Consider the following 25424-nt stretch of genomic DNA (forward strand, 5'->3'; position numbering starts at 1 on the left):
CGCGCGCGCACATCGATTTTTGTTGCGGCGACCGCGCTGATGAAAAATCGTATAAATTTTTTCAACGGAATTGATATAACGCGGCGAACGCGCAAAAGTTCGAAACGAGTACATATTTGTTTTACCAATTATTGCGCCGCATTAACACGCCTTAACGCACAATAATTTTCATGCGCGCGTGTCACCCGAGCAATGAACATCAATTTTTATACTTGTTTTCGCACGGTTGCGGAGACAACAATTGACATAACCTAGAATTCCACGGTGACACGAAAGCTCTCGTGCGTCCGTTAAAAAAAGGAGATATTGCTTCGAATTAAACAGAGCTCGCGCGATTTAGAACTGTTCATTTAGTGTACACGTGATTTTGTTAAATAATTACAATTTTATTTTTTATTCAACGAAATTTAATTTCTATCTTTTAGTAAATAAGATATAATTTTCATTTTTTATTGAATGAGATTTAATTGTCATTTTTTATTTAATAAAATTGAATTTCTATTTTTTATTGAATAAAATTGAATTTAAATATTTTTTATTGAATAAAATTGAATTTTCATTTTTTATTGAATAAAATTGAATTTTCATTTCTTATTGAATAAAATTGAATTCTCATTTTTTATTGAATAAAATTGAATTCTCATTTCTTATTAAATAAAATTGAATTCTCATTTTTTATTGAATAAAATTGAATTTCCATTTTTTTATTGCATAAAATTGAATTTCTATTTTTTATTGCATAACATTGAATTTTCATTTTTTATTGAATAAAATTGAATTTTCATTTCTTATTGAATAAAATTGAATTTCCATTTTTTATTGAATAGAATTGAATTTCTGTTTTTTCTTAAATAAAATTTAACTTTCATTTTTTCTTAAATAAAATTTAATATTCTATTGAGTAATTAATTCTTTAAATAATCGATATTATTTTCGCAATTACTTTTTTAAATAATTACCTTCTATTAAATAATTAATAATTCAATTGATTTACGCTGCTGCAAAAATATTGTACAATGTTCGCGGTGGAATCGGCGGAACTGTCGACGCTCCATTTGCAGGAACATGCAGTTTTTCAATTTGCAGTGTAATTTGAAACGATAATTGAAAACAGCATCCGTATCGGCACGACCTGCAAAAGTTTTTTTTAATAATAATTGCAGCATGTCGCGAAATAACTTGCACGCCTATCTGTGATTTAATTGAAATACCGTTCCATTCTGTTTCAATTAATACAGAGGTTGCGCAAATAATTTAAATTTTTTTTTATTTATGCCCCGGCAGATTTCATTTCCCCGTGCTCCGCGAATTCTCGATCGGATTTGGACTGGCCGATTGCATTGGTTATGGCGAAACGGTAATATAATATTATTGTCTCCTTTTAATTCCGTTAAAAAGCGATATCATGTACGTAATTATGTGAAAAATGTTCGACTTTAACCTTTTTTACGTTTGAGAGTCGTTTTTACGAATAATTCTTCTCAGTTTTCGAGGAAAATTTCGAGAAACAAGTCAAACTTTCTGCTCCATGAATTTTTCCAGTTTTAAGCGCAAATTAAAGAAGAATTAAAGAATTACAGAAGAATTAAACAAGAATTAAAGATCTAAAGAAGAATTAAAGAATTAAAGAAAAATTAAAGAATAATTAAAGAATTAAAGAATATTTCAAGAAGAATTAAAGAATATTTCAAGAAGAATTTAAGAATTGAGGAATATTACAAGAAGAATTAAAGAATTAAAGAAAAATTAAAGAAGAATTGGAGAATTAAAGAAAAATTAAAGAATCAAAGAAAAATTAGAGAAGAATTAAAGAATTAAAGAAAAATTAAAGAAGTATTAAAGAATTAAAGAAGATTTCAAAAAGAATTAAAGAATTAAAGAAGATTTCAAGAAGAATTAAAGAATTAAAGAAAAATTAAAGAAAATTTCAAAAAGAATTAAAGAATTAAAGAAAAATTAAAGAAAAATTAAGGAATCAAAGAAAAATTAAAGAAGAATTAAAAAATTAAAGAAAAATTAAAGAAAAATTAAACAATAATTAAAGAATTAAAGAAGAATTAAAGAAAAATTAAAGAATTAACTTCCAACTCACTGAACTTAATAAAGAAAGAAATTAGTAAAGGAAGAAATCTATTCGACTAATGCTCGTTGCGATCGACAATCATAATTTCCACTTAACATAAAGCACCTTAGTCCGCCAACAACCTTGCGATCTATCGTAACTCCAAATATAACCGTCCATAGCTTCATATATATTTCAACGTATACTAAAACTATTTAAACTAATTAACTAGTCTCAGCCCTCTAATTCGCATAGCTAAAAGTACGTTTAATTGCACAGAACCCTATCAACAGCAAGAGAAATAAATCGATCGTATTCTAGCAGCAGCCATTCATTCCGAAGAAAAGGGACGAACGAATCGCAACAGATGTCGAGTAGACAAAGCATTTCGTGACACCCCGGCGCGCCGCGATATTTCCGAACGTATCGCGTCTCGCTGTCTCCTATAGTATTATTAATCCACGCGCTCGATGGAACTGACGTTGTCGAAGTGTCGGAAAATTGTGCTCGCACAAAAGAACGCGCGGCGAGCGGCCCGTTGCCGCGATATATCGAGTTAATTGAAATGATAGAAACCACTTTCGGCGATCGCGCTGTGATAAGTGTGCCGCTATTGTGAACCGGTCGTCTATCAATTCCGCGGAACGATTAATTCCTTTAAACGGTGGCACCGGTACAAGAGAGAGAGAGAGCGAGAGAGAGAGAGAGAGAGAGAGAGCGAGAGAGAGCGAGAGAGCGAGAGCGAGAGCGAGAGCGAGAGGGAGAGGGAGAGCGAGAGAGAGAGCGAGTGAGAGCGAGAGAGAGCGCGAGAGAGCGAGAAAGCGCGAGAGAGAACGCGAGAGAGAGAGAGAGGGCGAGAAAGAGAGCGCGAGAGTGAGAGCGAGAGAGAGTGCGAGAGAGAGAGCGAGAGAGAGAGAGAGAGAGAGAGCCAGAGAGAGCGCGAGAGAGAACGCGAGAGAGAGAGGGCGAGGGAGAGAGCGCGAGAGAGAGAGCGCGAGAAAGAGAGCGCGAGAGTGAGGGCGCGAGAAAGAGAGCGCGAGAGTGAGAGCGAGAGAGAGTGCGAGAGAGAGAGCGAGAGAGAGCCAGAGAGAGCGCGAGAGAGAGCCAGAGAGCGCGAGAGAGTGCGAGAGAGAGAGAGAAAGAGAGAGAAAGACGACAGAGAGAGAGAGAGAGAGAGTGGCTGAAACTTTCCGCCGATATTTCATGAACTTTCCAGTGGAACAGGCTGGTTTACGGACACTCGGCGCGAAAATGCTGGATCACCGGCGCCCATATCTGCTCGCATAAGTCACGAAAAACAGTATAAGAAGCGGCGCGCCGCACCGCGCGATAGCCCGTAGCGAGCACTTCAATTTGTTACACCCGCATCGAACTTCGCCGATGAATAACTCCGGGCGGGTCGTAACGGAACGCCTTCGAAAAATCCGAATCGATCGATTCCACCAGCCGCGGTCGCGAAGAATATTTCTCGGACTGGGAACCGTGACCTTCGAAACGGTAATTTTTAGTTGAAATATGAAAATGAACGTTCGCTGTCATTCTGAAGATGTTTAGTGGCTTAGGATAGCATTTCAAGAGTTTTATAAATGGTATAATATTTTTGAAGTTGAATCAACTGAAATCAAAGTTGAATCAATTGTAATCAATGTTGAAATCAATGTTGAAGTCAAAGTTGTATGAATTGAAATTAAAGTTGAATCAATTGTAATCAAAGTTTAAATCAATGTTGAATCAATTGTAATCAAAGTTGAAATCAAAGTTGTATCAATTGAAATCAAAGTTGAATTCAAAGTTGAATCAATTGAAATCAACGTTGAAATCAAAGTTGAAATCACAGTTGAATGAATTGAAATCAACGTTGAAGTCAAAGTGGAAATCGAAGTCGAATCAAAGTTGAATGAATTGAAATCAACATTGAAGTCAAAGTGGAAATCGAAGTCGAATCAAAGTTGAATCAATTGAAATCAACGTTAAAGTCAAAGTGGGAATCGAAGTCGAATCAAAGTTGAATCAATTGAAATCAACTTTGATTTCAACTTTGATTTCAACGTTGATTTCAACGTTGATTTCAATTGATTCAACTTTGAATTCAACTTTGATTTCAATTGATTCGACTTCGATTTCAACTTTGATTTCAGTTGATTCGACTTCGATGTCAACTTTGATTTCAACTGATTCAACTTTGATTTCAATTGATTCAACTTTGATTACAATTGATTCAACATTGATTTAAACTTTGATTACAATTGATTCAACTTTGATTTCAACTTTGATTACAATTGATTCAACATTGATTTAAACTTTGATTACAATTGATTCAACTTTGATTTCAACTTTGATTACAATTGATTCAACATTGATTTAAACTTTGATTACAATTGATTCAACATTGATTTAAACTTTGATTACAATTGATTCAACAGTGATTTAAACTTTGATTACAATTGATTCAACTTTGATTTCAATTGAAATCAAAGTCAAATCAACTGAATGCGCGCGAGCGCGGCATAATCAAAAATCGCGAGCCGATCGAGGGAAAAAAATAGATCGCCTAATCGAGCGGCCACTCGAACCGAAAAATCACATTCCGGACTTTTCTTTCGGCATTTCCGGCGCCGTAATTCGCGCGCGCGCGGCACAATCAAAAATCGCGAGCCAATCGAGGGGAGAAAATAGATCGCCTAATTGAGCGGCAACTTGAAACTGCGGCCGTCACTTTCGAGGCATGTAAATTGGTGCGCGCGCGAGAGCACCGGCTGGCTGAATGCGAGTTAAACGCATAATCCGCGCGCACTTGAGCAACATGCAAATCTTCGGAGCCACTTCATAAACAGGTTCACATCACTTAGGCATTGTACGCGGCGCGCCGCTATTGAGGATGATCTTGCCGTACCATTTCGCGAAACAATACGATTACATTTGCATACGTTGGGCGGCTCGCGCGCCGCTTAAGGTGATTTTCTGCGTCTGTTCCCGAACTACTACGAAATCGAGGGATCGGTTTCTCACGTGGAATCGCCGTGGGCCTTTCGAAATCTGAACGTAGATTCCGAACTATGATTGCACTAATTTTCGTTAACGTCGCCTCGAGAAACTGTCACGATTTAGTATCATTCGTTTATCCCAGTTAATTAGGACAAATTTAATGCGAACACATTTTTTTTCAAGTTGATGTTATTTTTAGATAATTTTATGTGAATCCTGCGATATGTGAAACATGTTGCATTGGGAGAAGTGTCTGTTCGTTTAGCTCAAATTTTAGTTATTATAGCAATTTTTTGTTCGAATTATTTATCAACAATTCGAACGTATTATTATTATTATATTATATTATTTTATTTTATTACTATTATATTATATTATTTTATTTCATTATTGCTATATTATATAATTTTATTTTATTATTATTGTATTACATAATTTTATTTTATTATTACTATATTATATAATTTTATTGTATTATTATTATATTATATTATATTATATTATTATTACTATATTATATAATTTTATTTTATTATTATTGTATTACATAATTTTATTTTATTATTACCATATTATATTATTTTATTTTATTTTATTGTTATTATATTATATTACTGTTTTTAATTCTTATTATCGAAGTAACAACTAAATGCTTCGGGTGGAGCATAAAATGACATAACGTTGGAAATCATTACTTCATATACACGATCATAATCAGTTAAATCAGAAGCTAGATCCGAGTGCGAACGATTAAAATACACTTTGATAAAGAACTTGTGCCACTTGTGTCAGACGAGCGCACAAAAATTTCATATTCTAATTATTAATCACAGAAACCTGAAAACGAGAAGTTCTATTTGATGTCCCTTACCTTATTCGTAAGAGGCGACAAAATCCAATTGTTTGCAGAGAAGAAGTATCGCACCGCGAGCTGAACCTGCAACAATAAAATTACAATACGATTTTATTAAAAATGGATCACAGAGTAGATCGGCTCGTTGTTTAATTAGATCGTCGCACATGAAATGACAATTTTTCATTATTCGAAATTCCCCGCCTTTGTACATAAAATAATATACATGTAATAAAATACATATACAGAGTGTCCCAAAAATGTCTCGCAATCCGGAAATGGCGGGTTCCTCGGATCATTTGGAGCAACTTCTTCCTTTACAAGAATTTTCTCCGAGGCACCGTTAACGAGTTATTAACGAAAAACCGAGACCAATAAGAATCGAGCACGGCTGACGCGAGGCGGCCCAGCCAACGAGCGCGCGAAGCTCAGTTACGCCCACTGGCTCGGCCGCGTAGCGCCAAGCGAGCTCGCCTCTCATTGGTCCCTGTTTTTCGTTAATAACTCGTTAACGGTGCCTCGGAGAAAATTTTTGTAAAGGAGAAAGTTGCTTCGAATGACCCGAGGAACCCGCCACTTTCGGATTGCGAGACATTTTTGGTATATTAAATTCTCCGTAATTCACCTTCAGCTTGGAAACAGAAATGGACAATTTGGCAGGAGGAAATACGATTATTTATATTTTATTTATTTCTCAATTTCTAATCATTATTTTTAATCTTATTTTAATCATTATTATCTATATTTTATAGCTACCGATTGTCAACGATTATAAAAACGAGCTGCAAGACTTAAATAATCGTGTCTTCTCTTCTCAAATTGTCCATTTTCCTGCGCAATCTCAGCAGAAATTAGAAAGAAATTACCGTATCCGTTAATTCCGTTCAATATACAAGTTTAACCCGAAAATGCCGAAACCGCCGTTACATTTGCAACAGCCAAATAATTTGATCCGTTAATATCGCGGCGGAGCTGCGTTCGCGAGTCTAAAACGCGCGCGCTTATCGGCGGGACGCGCCGCGCAGGGATTTCCTGCGTCCGATAAAGGACGCCTTAATCGCCGTCGCGAAGTGCGGATTTCACTCGGGGAGGGGGAAAGGGAGGGTACACCGATGCTTTGCCGCTCTTAATTGGTTCTGATCGATCCCGAGCCCTCGTACTAATTAGTAACGACGAGTTGTTAACGAGGTTCCGCACCGTTGACTACGAACACGAGCCGCCGGCAAGATGTAATCGTAGATTGACCCGCGGAAGAGCAAGGAAACGCATTCCCGGGCCCGAACGGCGGCGTGACAACATTAACCCTATGGGTACACACACACACACACAATCGGAACGCGTGAATATTTATGAAAATCACGGCTGCGGCGCCGAATGTGCACGCGCCACGGAATTATCGGCGTTTATCCTTCGCACGGTGTAACCACCCTTGCGAAGTACAGGGTGCAGGGAGAATCGCGATCGTTTTGGATTAGTTTCTTGTTTTCAAAGCATGGCGAATAACAAGTGTGGATGAATTGATGATAGTGTTGATGCGGTTGTAATCATTTTTGTGGAGAGTTTCGAGCAGAGCTGGTTACTGTGGCAGGAACCGATTACTCTGTTACTTTGGTTTTATTTAGGGGCATGATGAAACTTTGTAGTTATCGAATAACTTAATATTCTACCATTATTCAGAAATACATATAATGCAATCTAATGTAATTTCAATGTAATGCAATGTAATGTAATGCTATGTAATGTAATGTAATGCTATGTAATGTAATGTAATGTAATGTAATGTAATGCTATGTAATGTAATGTAATGCTAATGTAATTTAATTGTAATGTATTTCTAATGTAATGTAATTGTAATGTAATTCTAATGTAATGCAATTGTAATGTAATTCTAATGTAATTTAATTGTAATGTAATTCTAATGTAATGTAATTGTAATGTAATTCTAATGTAATGCAATTGTAATGTAATTCTAATGTAATGTAATTGTAATGTAATTCTAATGTAATGTAATTTAATTCTAATATAATGTAATGTAATTTTAATGTAATGTAATGCTAAAGTAATGTAATGTAATTCTAATGCAATGTAATGTAATTCTAATGTAACGTAATGCTAAAATGTAATGTAATGTAACGTAATGCTATTGTAATGTAATGTAATGCTATTGTAATGTAATGTAATTCTAATGTAACGTAATGCTAAAATGTAATGTAATGTAACGTAATGCTATTGTAATGTAATGTAATTCTAATGCAATGTAATGTAATATAATTCTAATGTACCGTAATGCTAATGTAATGTAATGTAACTCTAATGTAGTGTAATGTAACGTTCGAAATGCGGTAATTTCTCCCGAATTTCTCGTTTTCATAGTCACCGATTGTCAACAACCATAAAAAGCGAGCCGCATGTCTCGAACAATCGCATCGCCTCTCCCCAAATTGTCCATTTTCGTGCGCAATCTGAGCGCGAATTAGGAAGAAATTACTGTATTTCCCCACATTTCGACCGACTTTCTCGCACGCTACAATTGCACAAGGAAGTGCAAGATTATAATCATTAAAAGCTGCTGCACGCAACTTTGTTTTTTTCTTTTCTTTTTTGTAACATACGGCGTACTTGCATTATCGCAATTATTACAATTTCGCGAAAGTGACAGATGCGTGGCATCGACCGATTTCACGATTGCATACTTGGCGACCGTATATATGCCTACGGAACTGCGGTGAAAAAAAATTGCACGCAACGCGGACGTCCGGCGCTGCAATTACGTTTTCAACAAGTGTACGTTGTCTAATTTAATCTATAGTATTTCAGGCCACAATTACGGTGCCGCTCGTAAAAAGAAAATGTTCATGCGTGTAACCGTGCTAAAAGCAGTTCCCGGTGAACGATGCAAAAAGGAAGATAAAAATTGCAGATAAAAACGCAGTCGATATCGTCGGCGTTTATGGTGCGCCGAACAGACTTTCGAAGAATTTCTGTGAATTAAGAACGCGGTAAGTTACACGTGCTTTTTACAAGCGAAATTGATCCTTTCGTTGTACACCTTGTAAATGAAATTGCACACCTTTTTGCGAATGAAACTTACGTCTTTGCAATTATTTGTAATAAAATGAGCATTAAATTTACAAATTGCATGTTTGCATGTGTATTATAAATATTACGAAATTTGTGTTATTCCATAAATTAGTGTATAAATCGAAATAAAGTTTAACCATTTTTTTGGGGAAAAAGAAATTGATCTGTAGAAAGTTGAATAAAAATTGCAAAAGAATTAACTTGATTTAGAAAAAAAAATGTATTTATATGTTTCTCACAGGATTATTATACAGTATGAGAAAACAAATTATTAAACAGAAATGCTATTTTGACATGAATATATATGTCAAGGTTATGTTTAATAATAATATATATTAATATAATGTTATAAATATATAAATATATATTAATATAATATCATAACTATATAAATATATATTAATATAATATTATAAATATATAAATGTATATTAATATAATATTATAAATATATAAAAATATATTAATATAATATCATAAATATATAAAAATATATTAATATAATATCATAACTATATAAAAATATATTAATATAATATCATAACTATATAAATATATATTAATATAATATCATAACTATATAAATATATATTAATATAATATTATAAATATATAAATGTATATTAATATAATATTATAAATATATATATATATATATATATATATATATATATATAAAATAGATATAAATTACATAATTTATTTAATTATAAAATTAATTATCTATAAAATTTGTTTAATATAATATTACATATGTTTGTTTAACCAGCAACTAAAATGCATTTATTTATTCACGAAATATTAATAAACGGTTCAAACGAAATATAAAATAGAATTTCCTATAAAATTGATACGGATTTTAATGAAACAAATTCCATAATTTCGAAAGCACCATAATTAAATCGCGAGCAGATTCCGAGTAATTATACTAACGAGCGAAACACATAAATCGCTGCATTTCGAAGGAAAAAAATGCGACGACGCCGGATCAAAAGAAATTCGATAGAACGCCAAAGTGTTTCAGCGAGCCGTAATCGTTTCATAATATTTCCCGTTGAAAGCTTGTCAATTAAAATAAGCGAACGTAATCTACCCCGTCGAGGCCGCGTGAAAATCCCGGCGGACCTCTTCCTATTTTTTTCTTTTCTTTTTTCACCTTTTGCAAGAACAACGACGCGCACGCTGGATTTATCCGCGAAAGACGAGAGGCGCGCGCGCGTTACTTATGTTCTTTTTTTCCCCCACGGTGACCGGTTTAATCGGTTTATGTTCTGTCGGATAATTAATTCTCTGCCTCGTTAATGAGCAGAAAGCCGCCTCGCCGGGCTTTTTCGACTCGTGACGCTTCGATAATTGAAGCGGCTGATCGTATTTGCCAACATTAAACGGACAACACGTCCCACAGAATTATCCTGGTAAGAGTGTGGCCGGCCGACTGGTAATTGCTCGCCGGCAATTAGCGAAACGAACAACCGCGTCCAAGGACACGCGTACGCACTTTGTTCGCGACGCGAGGAGAACTCTTTGACGCTGATGATTTGTTCTTAGACTGGACGCAGTTTATTCGTCTAATAATACCTAATATATTCATAATATATATGTGTATATTATATCTATATAATATATCTGTGATATATCTCTAATTCCATCTAATTATCTAATATATTTAATGATACCTAATATATCCATACTATATCTAATAATACCTAATATATTCATAATATATATGTGTATATTATATCAATATAATATATCTGTGATATATTTCTAATTACATCTAATTATCTAATATATTTAATGATACCTAATATATCCATACTATATCTGATAATACCTAATATATTCATAATATATATGTGTATATTATATCAATATAATATATCTGTGATATATTTCTAATTCCATCTAATTATCTAATAAATTTAATGATACCTAATATATCCATACTATATCTAATAATACCTAATATATTCATAATATATATGTGTATATTATATCAATATAATATATCTGTGATATATTTCTAATTACATCTAATTATCTAATATATTTAATGATACCTAATATATCCATACTATATCTAATAATACCTAATATATCTATAATGTATCTATTTACACTTAATTATCTAATATATCTAATAATACCTAATATATGTGTAATATATCAAATAATACCTAATATAAGTTTAATATATCTAATAAAATAAAGGAAAATAATAATAAAGGAAAAAGTTGCTTCGAATGACCCGAGGAACCCGCCACTTTCGGATTGCGAGACATTTTTGGGACACCCTGTATATTATAATATTATATATAATATTATACATAATATAATTTTATATTATTATATTACTATATATAATTATATCAATATATAATAATATAAATATAATACTATATTATATATAATATATTATTATATTATTATATATAATATAATATTATAACATATTATATTAAATATTAATATTAAAGATTTTAAAGGTATATACAATATTAAATTTTTAATACCTACAAAATCTTTAATACTAATATTTAATATAATATTTTATAATACATTTATAAAACATAAAATATACGTTATTATATAAAAATTAAATTGAATGTAAATATCGAAATTAAAAGATGGCATAGAATGAATACTTTGCCCTCTCGTACAGGAATTTCTCAAGACCAAAGAAGTGATAATCAAAGCAGGCTGTAAAAGAAATCGCAGTGCAAGGGGTTAATAAAAGTGAATTAAAAACGCTCTGTCCGGGAACTTTCGCCCGCCGCTGTGCATAGAGCCGTTCTCTCGGAAGTACATATTCGGAAAGATCCGACGGCGAATTCAATGAATCGTTCGTGAAATGAAACTGACTAGCTGCGAATGTGTGGCACAAAAGAGCCGAGCCGCTTCCTTTTTCCAGGAGAAATCCTTGGACAAATACTATCGCCCGAAGCGGTGAGGTTCGACAGGCCTCCTCTCGCGTCGAAGAAATCCTCGACGTCCGAGATAGACTTCGGCGAGAGAGGGAGAGAGAGAAAGAGAGAGACAGCGCCAAGGGGTCGACAGGGAGAGAGGGGTAGAGAGTGAGCGGGAGAGAGAGACAGTGAGAGAGAGAGAGAGAAAAAGAAAGAGAGAGAGTGAGAGCGAGAGAGAATGTCACGCATGCGAGAGAGAAGGAGAGAAAGAGAGTATCTCGCGGGAGAGAGAAAGAGAGAATCTTGCGAGAGAGAGAGAGAGAGTGAGAGAGAGCGAGAAAGAGCGAGAGGGAGAACGAGAGAAAGCGAGAGAGCGAGAGAGGGAGAGTGAGAGAGAGAGAGAGAATCTCGCGAGAGAGAAAGAGAATTTCGCAAGAGAGAGGAAAAGAAGCTTGCGAGAAAGAAAGTGAGAGAGAACGAGAGAAAGCGAGAGAGCGAGAGAGCGAGAGTGAGAGAGAGAGAATCTCGCGACAGAGAGAGAGAGAGAGAGAATCTCGTGATAGAGAGAGAGAGAGAATTTCGCAAGAGAGTGGAAAAGAGAAGCTTGCGAGGGAGAAAGTGAGAGAGAGCGAGAGAGAGAGAATCTCGCGATAGAGAGAGAGAGAGAGAGAATTTCGCAAGAGAGTGGAAAAGAGAAGCTTGCGAGGGAGAAAGTGAGAGAGAGCGAGAGAGAGAGAATCTCGCGAGAGAGAGAGAAAGCGGCAGAGACAGAAAGCAGGAGGGAGAGACAGTGAGAGAGAGAGAGAGAGAGAGAGAGAGAGCAGGAAAGATAGACAGTGAGAGAGAGGGAGAGAGAGAAGGAGAGAGAGAACTTCGAATCGACAGCTCGAACAGAAAGGATCGTCCGCAGATCGGATCCGTGGACCGTGGAGAACAGCGACAAGCGTGGCTCGCGCGGAAATAGACGTGACTCGGTCGATCCGACGAACGTCCCATCCCGTGGTCCGGCCTCGTCGGGACCGCGCGGATAATTGCTGTCAAGTAAAAGGGGCGAGATGTTAAGCTACATCTCTCGTCGAAACAACCGCAATTAAGGTCGAGCCGGCTCGTAATGGCTCGCATTACACGCAGGTTACATGGTCGTGCGGAACGGCTGCGCGAGGTTATGCGATGACCTATATGGGTCGTTAGGGGATTTTTATACGTTCGGTTACGTCCATTTGACTTGAACGCGTGCGATGAACCGCGCGCGGAGAAGGAAGCGGGCGATTCGCGATTAGTGAAATCCGTGGCGTTATCCGTTTTTTTTAGGCGAACCTGGGCGGCGTGTCTGAAGCAACATTATTTGAGATGTTATTTCAAATAGCATGTTATTTTATTTTGTATTTATTCATGTAATTAAGTAAATTATTGTGCATCTTTTTTATATCATTTTTGTAATTACTTTGTAATTATTTAACTTTTGTAATTGGTACGTAATTATTTATTTTGTAATTATTCAATTTTTGTAATTACTTTGTAGTTATTTAACTTTTGTAATTATTTTTTAATTATTTATTTTCTAATTGTTCAATTTTTGTAATTATTTTGTAGTTATTTAACTTTTGTAATTATTTTGTAATTATTTTTTGTACTTATTTTGTAATTATTCTGTAATTATCTTTTGTAACTATTTTGTAATTATTTTGTAATTATTTACTTTGTAACAGTTTAATTTTTATAATTATTTCCATGCCTGTAATTATTTCCTGCCTTATTAAGGTAACGTTATTTGACATATTGTATCAAATAACATGTTATTATGTTTCGTAATTACTGCCATGCCTGTGATCCCTTTTGAAACAACGTTATTAGAAATATTATTTTAAATTGCGCGTTGTTCCGTTTCGTAATTATTCGAAATAATTATTTCGGATAATTGCGAAATGCTTCCTTCGAGATTATACGGTGAAACACTATAATAAATATGCAAATAAAAATATATAAATACTATGTATATAATAAAATTATTACTTTTTCATTTTATATTGCTATATATATATAGCAATATAAGTATATAGCAATATAAATATATAGCAATATAAGTATATAGCAATCTAAATATATAGCAATATAAGTATATAGCAATCTAAATATATAGCAATATAAGTATATAGTAATATAAATATATAGCAATATATAGCAATATACATATTGCTATATGTATATTATATTGTATATAAAGCAATATCTACTAAATACATGCTAGCTTCAAATTTTAAATGTAATTAATTTTAGTCGTCGCATCGTTTGTTTCCGCTTTCCTTTTTCCACGGAAACCGACCACCCCGCGCTCCCCGTAAAAGTGCCACGGCTCCTCGGCTCCGCGTCAAGAAGTGTTCCCATGATTTCTCCACCCCCGCCCTCTCGGGGTGGAGGGGAGGGCGCACAATGGATCGCGTTCTCGATTAACGTGACACGTGTTGGCTCGGCCGAGAAGAATGTTCATTAACCGTGACAACGTCCTCCGCGCAAAAATGAGTCATCGTCGGCCGCCTAGGCGGGCAGGCCGTGCCGACGACCGGGAGGCCCGGTTTATTAAGTTAGAAAGTCGCTGTTAAATTCCCGAGCAGATGATGTCTTCGTTGCACCCGGATCCGGCGAGGTACGCGCGGGCATCCGTCCGGTCGATCAGTTTCTTCCTTTAATCTTTTAGGCACGACGCGTCACTGTAGTAACTCACTCGCTCATCGTTTGAATTAAATAATCGTCTTCATACGCATTGTTTCACACTTATTTCGTCTTCGCATCGATTTACAACAGTCTACAGGGTGTCCCAAAAATGTCTCGCAATCTGAAAATGGCCGGTTCCTCGGATCATTTGAAGCAACTTCTTCCTTTACAAAAATGTTCTCCGAGGCACCGTTAACGAGTTATCAACGAAAAACAGTGACCAATAAGAATCGAGCACGGCTGACGCGAGGCGGCCCAGCCGACCAGCGCGCGAAGCCCAGTTCCGCTCATTGGCTCGGTCGCCTCGCGCCAGCCGAGCTCGCCTCTCATTGGTCACTGTTTTTCGTTAATAACTCGTTAACGGTGCCTCGGAGAACATTTTTGTAAAGGAAAAAGTTGCTTCGAATGACCCGTGGAACCCGCCACTTTCGGATTGCGAGACATTTTTGGGACACCCTGTATATACAGTATCAGACTCTGCCGTCCAAAGAAATAGCCTCGCGCAGAATTCAGCCGTACCTAAAAGGTTAATACGAGGTAATCGAAGTTTCGAAGAATTACAGGTCGCTTGGACGACCGGAACAGGGACAAGCCGGATGAAAGTGAAAAGAAGAAGAAAAAAAGAGAGAGAACGGGAAGCCGATTAGCCCGAAACGGATGGATCCCGTAAGTTATCTTGGGGCAAAGTAAATCACGAAAGGAAGAATCGAGTTAACGAGCAAAAAGGGATTTGAATTCACTGCCCGCGTTTTACGGAGAACGGAAAATATTTCTCTTCTTGTCGGCCCAGTATGACTCTCTAATTGACGCTCGGATTGTCCACGCCAATTGACGATTTGATGAATAAGAGATCAATAATAATGGATTAATAGAACAATAATGAGAGATTAATACATCAATAATACTAGATTAATAGATCAATAATAATATAGATCTATTAACCTATTCTATTAAATTGTGATCTAATCAATAATAATATAGATTAATGGATCAATAATAATATAGATCTATTAATCTATTCTATTAAATTATAATCTAATCAATAATAATAGATTAATAGATCAATAATAATATAGAGCAATTAGTCTATTATTATTAATCTTTTAATCTATTCTATTCAATTCTAATCTAATCAATAATAATAGATCAATAATAATATAGATCTATTCATCTATTATTAGTGATCGATTAACCTATTCTATTCAATTCTATTCTAATCAGTAATAATATTGATTAATGGATCAATAATAATAGATTAATAGAGCAATAATAATAGATTAATAGAACGATAATAACAGATTGAAATAGATCAATAATAATAGATTAATAGATAATTAATTATAGATCAATAACGTTCGGAAACGAACGTTCATTTACAACCGGTAAAAATTGTTATGCAATATAAATGCAGAGTCACTAAATAAGCAGATTCATAAATAATTATTACGTACAATTTCAGCGATTCGTAGTCCAGCTGTATTCGGATTTTTGTAGCTGATTTCGCGATTTTTAGCTCGACTGGTCTCTCTGTCAATATTACGAGCTCTCTCTCGCTCCCTCTCCCACTCTTTCTCTCACTGTTTCACTCTCTCTCTCTCTCCTGCTCTCTCATCCGCTCTCTCTCTCTCTCTCTCTCACTGTTTCACTCTCTCTCTCTCTCCCGCTCCCTCGCTCGCTCTCTCGTTCTCTCTCCCGCTCTTTCTCTCACTGTTTCACTCTCTCTCTCTCTCTCCTGCTCTCTCATCCGCTCTCTCTCTCTCTCTCACTGTTTCACTCTCTCTCTCTCCCGCTCCCTCGCTCGCTCTCTCGTTCTCTCTCCCGCTCTTTCTCTCACTGTTTCACACTCTCTCTTTTTCTCTCTCCCGCTCTCTCTCTCCCTCTCCCCCAGATTAAATGTTACAAATAAAAGGAGCAACGTCGTTCGTCCGCAGACACAAAGGTTGCAGCCAAAAATCGTCGGCACTATAGTATACGGCGCGCATCGTATCCGTCGCTGTCCGTCCATAACCGAATAAATCTCGACCGAGGAAGACTCGCGCTCGTTACCGCCGCCGCGCGCGCTGCGCCCGGAATCGCTTTAATCGCTAAAACGTCGATAAGCGAGTAGAGAGCCGCCGGTCCCAGTCCCGGGAATGGGCAAACAAGTCTGACGCGCGGATGAAACAGCGAGAAGAGAGAGAGAGAGAGAGAGAGAGAGAGAGAGAGAGCTTTCCACGCTTGCCGAGCGTGGAAAAAATGGAAACTCTTCGCGATGAGGATCGCGAAAAATCGACGGATCGTAGCGAACTGTGGAACAAGCGATGTTTGCGTACAGTCCTCGCGAAAGGATACAGTTAGAGAAAACGATTACGTTTGTCGTTTCAGATTCTTCTCTTTTTTCCCCTCCTTTGTTTGCACGCCGAAACTGAGAGAATCCGACTGCCGGACCGATCGGTGAATGAGAATTTAACCCGATCGACGTCCGAACATTATTCGACACCTGGACGATTTTTTAACGCAGTCGCGCGATGCAATTTTTGATCGATACAGTCGAATGAAACTGCGAAAGAGAGAATCATAAAACGTGAGCTTGAAGCGCTCGAGAGATTCCAAGTGAGTTATTGACTCGTATCGAAACGTATTTATTGAAGGATTGCATAAAAAATGTAGCGACCGACGGAACTGGTTTAGTTTTTTACTATTATTATATTGTATTTTATTATATATTATTACATAGTTTATTATTATTATTTCTTATTATTTCATTATTGTTTCTATCTTAGTTGCAATGACAGAATATTTATTTATAAATATTTATTTCTTATCCGAATCCTTGGATTATTGGATTATTAATTGCATTATTAATAATCCAAGGTTTCGAATAAACGTTCATTTATTATCGACATATAAAAGAAATATATACGGCAATATCTTTTTTTCAAAAAATAATTCTACAGACTTATCAACAGCAAGATTATTTTTTTATTATATTTATTTTACTATATTTATTTTATTATATTTGTTTCACTATATTTATTTTACTATATTTATTTTATTATATTTGTTTTATTATATTTATTTTACTATATTTATTTTATTATATTTGTTTCACTATATTTATTTTACTATATTTATTTTATTATATTTATTTTATTATATTTGTTTTACTATATTTATTTTATTATATTTATTTTACTATATTTATTTTATTATATTTGTTTTACTATATTTATTTTATTACATTTGTTTTACTATATTTATTTTACTATATTTATTTTACTATATTTATTTTATTATATCTATCTTACGATATTTATTTTACTAATCATTTGACAATTGTACGTTTAAATCGCGTATTTCGCTAATTAAAAACTGTTACGCAAAAACATGCCTTCAACTTATCCAACATGGAATTGGAATGTTTCGCAAACATTCTAGCCTGGGTCTCAGTTGACCCAGCATCGGCACGGTCGCATCAGCCGGTCAGCCGTTCCGGAGTTAATCAACGAAGTCGCGAAGACGCCATTTCCTGTGCGATAAAAGTAGCCGAGGAGAGTAGCGCGAAGAAACAAGCAACGCTCTAAGGGAAGCAAAAGGAACGAAACGGAACGAAACGACGTTCGGAATCTCTCTCGCGTAGACGCGTCTAAAGAGATTAAAGATGGCGGAGAACATTGGCCGCGCCGACAAGTCGATGCAAGGCTCGCAATCGTCCTAATTACTTTCGAGATTCCGTTTAAAGTATCTCGCGATGAAAGGCATGAAAAATCGAGGGAAAGCTAAAGGCTGGAAGAACGAGCTCCAATTTCGTGATACGAGGAGGACGAGGAGAAGGAGGAGGAGAAGGAGGAGGAGGAGGAGGGAGAGGATGGGATTAAGTAGAGGAAAACAGGACGGGCGAACGTCCGGACCGGACGTTCTACAAATTACAACCGGTTCAAGGAAGTCGACACACGTTCCCGGCCGACGTCGTGACGCCGAAAGTGCCGGAACGTCTTCGGGATCGACGAGCCATCGTCTTAACGACGGAGATCTCGCGAGCGTATTATACATAGACTCTCTTGCTTTTAAACACCGCGATCGATATCTCATTCCTCGGTTGTGTAATATCGATAATATACAGAGCATCCGAAAATTATGGTACTTGCGGCAAGCGAGAGATTCCTGAGGTCATTCCAAGCAACTTTTTCCTTTGCGAAAATCTTCTCCGAGGCTCCGTTCACGAGTTATCAACGAAAAACACTGACCAATCGGAGCGCGAGGGCAGCCGGCGCCCCGCCCGCGCGGCCAGTGCCGCGTCGCGCCGGCCGTGTGACGCAGCAGCAGTGATCGCGAGGGCGGGGCGTCGGCCACGCGCGATCTTGCACTGGTCAGCGTTTTTCGTGAATAACTCGTGAACGAAGCCTCGTAGAAAATTTTTGTAAAGGAAAAAGTTGCTTGAAATGGCCTCAGGAATGACCTCCGCTTGAGTTGATCAGAGAAAAACGAGATTCTATGACAAACTTATTGCAATGTATTAAATTTAACCATCTTAATGTAGAATCGATTTAACAATAAGTATAATAATACTTTTAGATTATTTATTTATCATCGATGTAATTAAATGCTGCGCACGGAAATCTCGGTCGCGGTTCGACGTTCAACAAAGTATTTCGTGGTACTATTTTTCGGCAGGCAGCGGTCCGCTAAATGTTGCCCCATTAAATCCATGAATCTCGTTCCGCGATGCGGAAAAATAATATCCGGGAATACGCTACGCATGCATAAGACGCGACGTGACAAATTTTTACGGCACGGTATTTTACAACGGCGTGACCGAAATTTCGGGCAGATGGAACACGACGATGCGTCCACGGGGATTAAATTAGCATTCTCGAAAGACCCGCGGTTCTCGCGATTTATTCCTTCGGAATACGGTGTAACCTCGACTATCCGAACTTACGATATCTCGATTTGACCGAAAGGGATCAAAATAGATCCAAGTACAACGCGATATTTTTGTATATTTTTAGTACGTTACAATGGAATTTTTACAAGTGGAATTTTTTCGAAGCAAAATACAAGGAAATGAGGTCACAAAGTACCTATTATGGAACGCTTTCCACGGAGAATAAAATTATCAATTATTTTATTACAACTTGAAAGTGTTATTGTTGCATATTTGAAGTAATAATAATATACGTACTATATATATATATATACCTCCATATATAACATAATATATATAATATACAATATTAATATAATATTATATATAATATTAATAATTATAACAATATTATATACAATATTAACATCAATATAATATTATATACAATATTAATATCAATATAATGTTATATATACAATATTAATATTGATATTAATATAATATTATATACAATATTAATATTGATATTAATATAATATTACATATAATATTAATAATTATTATAATGTCAACAATTATAAATAATAATAATATTAATATATTATTTACCATAATAATAGTACGTATATTATTAAAATTCATTACATTAATATCAATATTAATACACGCTATTACTATAATAAATAATACGTCACTATTACTTTCAATTAATAAATAATATATATACATAAATGAATATATACAATTTTATACAATTTGCCGCATCATCGCGGTGTGAAAAAAGGTATCCAACAGACGTATCGAGAATCGCGGGAGGGGTGGGGGAAGGGCTCTTAATCCGCTGGAAAGGCTTCTCAACCGGTCACGATTGCCGGAGTTTTCGAAACAGAGGGGCCGGGCCGGGCTTTTCGCCCTTTTCTTCTTAACTCGCCCCTGCTGGGAAACGTGCGAACGTCCTTTCGGTGCAGTTGTGATTCTTCGAGCGTTCGCCCACTCTTCGTTATTTATTTCTTTCCGTTCTCCGGGGCCGGGCCGGGCCGGGCCGGGCCGGGTCGGCTCGTTGCCCCCGCCACGTTTCGCCTTTGTGGTAAATTATTGTCGTCCCCGTGCTCCTTCCTGCTTCCGCTTTCCACGTGGCGCGCGCGCGATGCCACGTCCTAAGTACGTACGTGGCTGGAACGGGTCCCGCGGAAGGGAACGGGGGGGAAGGTCGTTGATCCAAATTTCAGAACGGATTGCTCGCGAGTCGCTCGCCGATTAACAATGCTCCGGATCATTTGTCTGTCGCGGCTCGCTTCGAATGCGGGTTCGGCTTTACCTTTGATTTCGGAGCGAATTTTCTGTTCGAATTAAACGAATAGTCATTTGAAATGTGTTATATTGATCGGGATAAATGTATAATATTGTCGTGATCAGTGTATAATATTATATTTAATATTTTCTGGTAATATTATAATTTTATTATTAATAATATTATTTATTTTTATTAATATTATTAATATTATTATTATTTATTATTATTAATATTATTATTTTATTATTAATAGTATTAATATTATTATTATTTATTATTATTAATATTATTATTTTATTATTATTAATATTATTATTATTTATTATTATTAATATTATTATTTTTAATTATAATATTATCAGAAAATAATAAATAATATCAGAAAACTGATAATATCATAATTTAATATAATAATAATAATTTACTATTATCTCTCTCTCTCTCTGATAATATTATAATTTAATAACCGTATCGAAAACAGAATCGCGTCGGGAAAAGATCTCGCTGTCAATTTGGCGGGACTAAAAAGGTGTCGCGTATTTTGAGCTGCTTCCGAGCAACCGAACGATCGACTCGGATGTTCGCTGCCGACAACTTATGAAATCGGAGGAAGCGATCGAAGCGAAAACGCCGGGATTGGCGAATCGCGAAGGAATCGCGTTCCACCGCGACGATGCGAGGCCTCGCGCGTCTTTAGCGACGCGTACAAAGTTATCGGAGCTTCGTTGGGAAGCGACGTCGCGTCCTCCGTATAGCTCCGACCTTGCGCCGTCGGATCGTCATTTATTTCGAAGTTTACGAAACTTTTTAAACGGTCAAAATTCCAATAACAACGACAGCCTCGAATCGCGCTCGATCGAGTTTTTCACCGACAAGCGCCAGAAGTTTCACGGAATCACGGAGTTACCGAAAATACGGCGAAAGGTCATCGAATAGAACGCAAAATATTTGACCGATTAAAGCTCGTTTCTTGCGCGGAGAAACAATTGTGTTTCATTTCACATCGAAGCACCGAAATTACTTCCCTGCCAACCCGATAATTACATAGATTTCCCCGGGCCGGGACAGTTATTACGAAACCACGGTCTCCCACCCCGTCGCGAACGGTTCATGAACCTCGGTCGACGACGATCGTCGGTTATTTCCTCGAGATCCCTGGGCCAGATAGGGAACCTAATTTTTAATATTTCACCGGGAGCTTCTGACGGGGATGGCGCGCGCGCGCGCCCACGCCCGCGTCCGCAAGCTCGCTCGCGGGTCAAACGAACGCTCGCGGCACACACAGTCTGATGCAGAAGTTTCGTGGCAACAAAAGCGAAAGAAACACTTCTGGCGAGTTCGTCGACTGATAAATCACGGGGAGACGAGGCACCGCGCCAGCGAGTGAGAAAGAAGGAGGACGAGAGAGAGAGAGAGAGAGAGAGAGAGAGAGAGAGAGAGCAAAAGAGTGTAAAAGGGAGCAAAAGAGAGCAGAAGAGTATAAAAGAGAGCAAGAGAGAGTATAAAAGAGAGCAAGAGAAAGACCAAAGTATCGCCGTGGTAGCAGAGATGACGAGACGCCGGACAAAACGAGAAGTAACTGTGGTGGCTAACGGTGGTTGCAAACAAATATGTCGGCGGTCGTCGAAACGACGAGTTTCGAGTACATGGAGTCATTCCCGGGCCCCGTCGAACTTCCTTTTCGCGGGAATCGGGTCAGGAGTGGGAGCAGTATCAATAAGCCGGGCAAGTTTATTTGCTTTTTTAATCCTCTTGCGTGAAACTCCGAGACGCCGGCCCTCGGAGATGTTCAAATAAGAAGCTTCCGACGCGAGACATGTGCTGAGAAGAGCCCGGAGCGGACAATGGAACTTGCATTTAGTAGGATCTACGCGACACCTCGCTTTAACCTAAGCTGCGGGATCATCCCTCGCTTTAACTCTAAATCAGCGCAGTTTTAGTTTTGCTCGCGAGTTAGTGTCCCGATGGAAAGTCTAAGAAGAGGTTCAGCCTGGTGCCGTATGGTACTGTTTGAATTGGTTGGAACGGACCTCGGTTTTGGCAGTTTCTTTTGACGGAAAATTGGCGATATATAGGTGAAGCGAAAGTTAAAGTAGCTATTACTGTGGGTGGTACGTTTTATTGTGGGTGGTACGCTTTACTGTGGGTGTACGATTTACTGTGAATGTACGATTTAATGTGGCTTTACTGTGGCTGGCTACGAATTGCCTTCGAATCGTGCCATATGGCCTTCGAATTGACTTCGAATTACCTTCGAATCGAGCCATGTGTTGTTCGAACTGCCATCGAATTGTCTTCGAATTGCATTCGAATTGTCATCGAATTGTATTTGAACTGTCATCGAATTGCCTAAGAATTGCCTCCAATTTGCATTCGAATTGTCTTCGAATTGTATTCTAATTGCCTTCGATTTGTGATCGAATTGTATTCAAATTGTCTTCGAATTGCCTCCGATTTGTAATCGAATATTATTCGAATTGTCTTCGAGTTGCTTTCGAATTGCATTCGAATTGCCACCGAATTGTCATCAAATTGTATTCGAACTGTCATCGAATTACCTTCGAATTGCCTTCAATTTGCTTTCGAATTGTCTTCGAATTGTCATCGAATTGCATTCGATTTGCTTTCGAATTGTATTCGAACTGTCATCGAATTGCATTCGATTTGCTTTCGAATTGTATTCGAACTGTCATCGAATTGCCATTGAATTGTATTCGAACTGTCATCGAATTGCCTTCATATTTCCATCGAATTGCCTTCGAATTGTATTCGAATTGTTATCGAATTGTATTCGAATTGTTATCGAATTTTATTCAAATTGTGATCGAATTGTATTCGAATTGTCTTCGAGTTGCTTTCGAATTGTCATCGAATTATATTCGAATTGTCTTCGCATTGTCAACGAATTATATTCGAATTGCCTTCATATTTCCTTCGAATTGGCTTCGAATTGTATTCGAATTGCTTTCGAATTGCTTTCGAATTGCCTTCGAATTGGCTTCGAATTGTCTTGGAATTGTCTTCGAATTGTTATCGAATTGCATTCGAATTGCCCTCGAATTCTCATCGAATAGCATTCGAATTGCTTTCAAATTGTATTCGAATTGTTACCGAATTGCATTTGAATTGTGATCGAATTGTATTCGAATTATCTTTGAGTTGCTTTCGAATTGCTTTTGAGTTGCTTTCGAATTGCTTTCGAATTGCCTTCGAATTAACTTCGAATTGCCTCCAAATCGTGCCACATAGCCTCCAAAATGCTTCGAAATCGTGGTCACCAACTGTCCCGAGTCTCTACAAGAGGCTCGCCACGAGGCTCAAAAAATCATGTCTCTGAGTATCTGGCAATTATTGTTTTCAATTCCAAGCACCTGTCCTCCTAAAAGAAAATTAACTGTACCTATCAAATACCGAGACAGCACACATTTAATCCCTTCTAATTTCCGGGTATTCGCGGAATTAATCGCTAATCCGCAGCAAACACGTACGGGATTTCAATTAGACCGTGCAGGATGGTTAATATTTTTTCTTCGGTGACACGTTGGAAGAAACGGTGGCCGCGGTCGGTTATGAAGTCGCCGGCGTAACAGCGGCGATAGACGACGGTCGCGACACGTACCAGGCACGTGGATGAGGAAAAAGGGGAGATCGTTCCGCACGTTTGTACCGCGAACAGTCTCTCTCTCTCTCTCTCTCTCTCTCTCTCTCTCTCTCTCTCTCTCCCTCTCGCTCTTTTTTATCTATCTCGTCCTCTCTGTCTCGCCTCGCTGGTATTGGCTCGGAACTCGTTTGCGGGACACGAACTTTCCGCCCCGGTTACCGCAGGAAGAAGGCTCAAATATAAAAAGGGAAGAGCATCCGTGGAACGTGCTCGAGAAATTAATGGCGAGCTAAGGAGAGGTCGTGGAACGTCAGCTGGACAGCTGCAGATACTAGAGTGCCTCGGAGGGGATGGCTGGTTTCGAGAATCTGTATCAAAATAATTAAGCCGCTTGTACATTATGTTCTCTATTTAGGAATCGACACGTTGTTCGATTCTCACACTTCGCGGTAGGCTGGTAAGCCGCTTTGTGGCGACCGAAATTATTTTAACGTTATTTTGGGGTTTAAGGTTGTAGTGTGACAGGTACTGAATTCGTTATGAAGTATAATGTATATTAATTATAATGTATATTATTATATATGTTAATATTAATTTATACTATAATTATACATTATATATATAGTATAATTAATGTTACTATATTACTATACATAATATATTAATATTAATATATTAATATAGTAATATATTTATATAATTTTATATAATTAATATATTAATATATTACTAGATTACTATATTACTATATATATTAATATATCAATATTAATATAGTAATACAGTAATGTATTTTTGACTTAATAACATCGTACTATAATTAATATATTAATATCAATATTAATATAGTAATATAGTAATATACTTTTGACTTAAGAACATTGTAATATAATTAATATATAATTACTATATTAATATATTACTATGTTATTATATTACTATATCGATATTAATATTAATATTAATATGAATATAGTAATATACTAATATAGCAATATAGTAATATAATAATATAGTAATATAGTAATATAGTAATATAGTAATATAGTAATATATTAATTATACTACAATGTTATATTAA

General features: G+C 36.7%; 1 protein-coding gene across 2 annotated transcripts in view; it reads right to left on the reverse strand.

Annotated features, from left to right (window-relative positions):
* The window catches only part of Con (leucine rich repeat protein connectin), a 618546-nt gene that overhangs the window by 305561 nt on the left and 287561 nt on the right, over positions 1–25424 (reverse strand). For both annotated transcript variants that reach the window (XM_076526778.1, XM_076526779.1), the window contains one exon: positions 5919–5984. The gene's annotated coding sequence lies outside the window, so the exon portion shown is untranslated. The remainder of the gene's footprint in view (positions 1–5918; positions 5985–25424) is intronic.

This window comes from Megalopta genalis, chromosome 16 (assembly GCF_051020955.1).
Source record: "Megalopta genalis isolate 19385.01 chromosome 16, iyMegGena1_principal, whole genome shotgun sequence".
Lineage (NCBI taxonomy): Eukaryota > Metazoa > Arthropoda > Insecta > Hymenoptera > Halictidae > Megalopta > Megalopta genalis.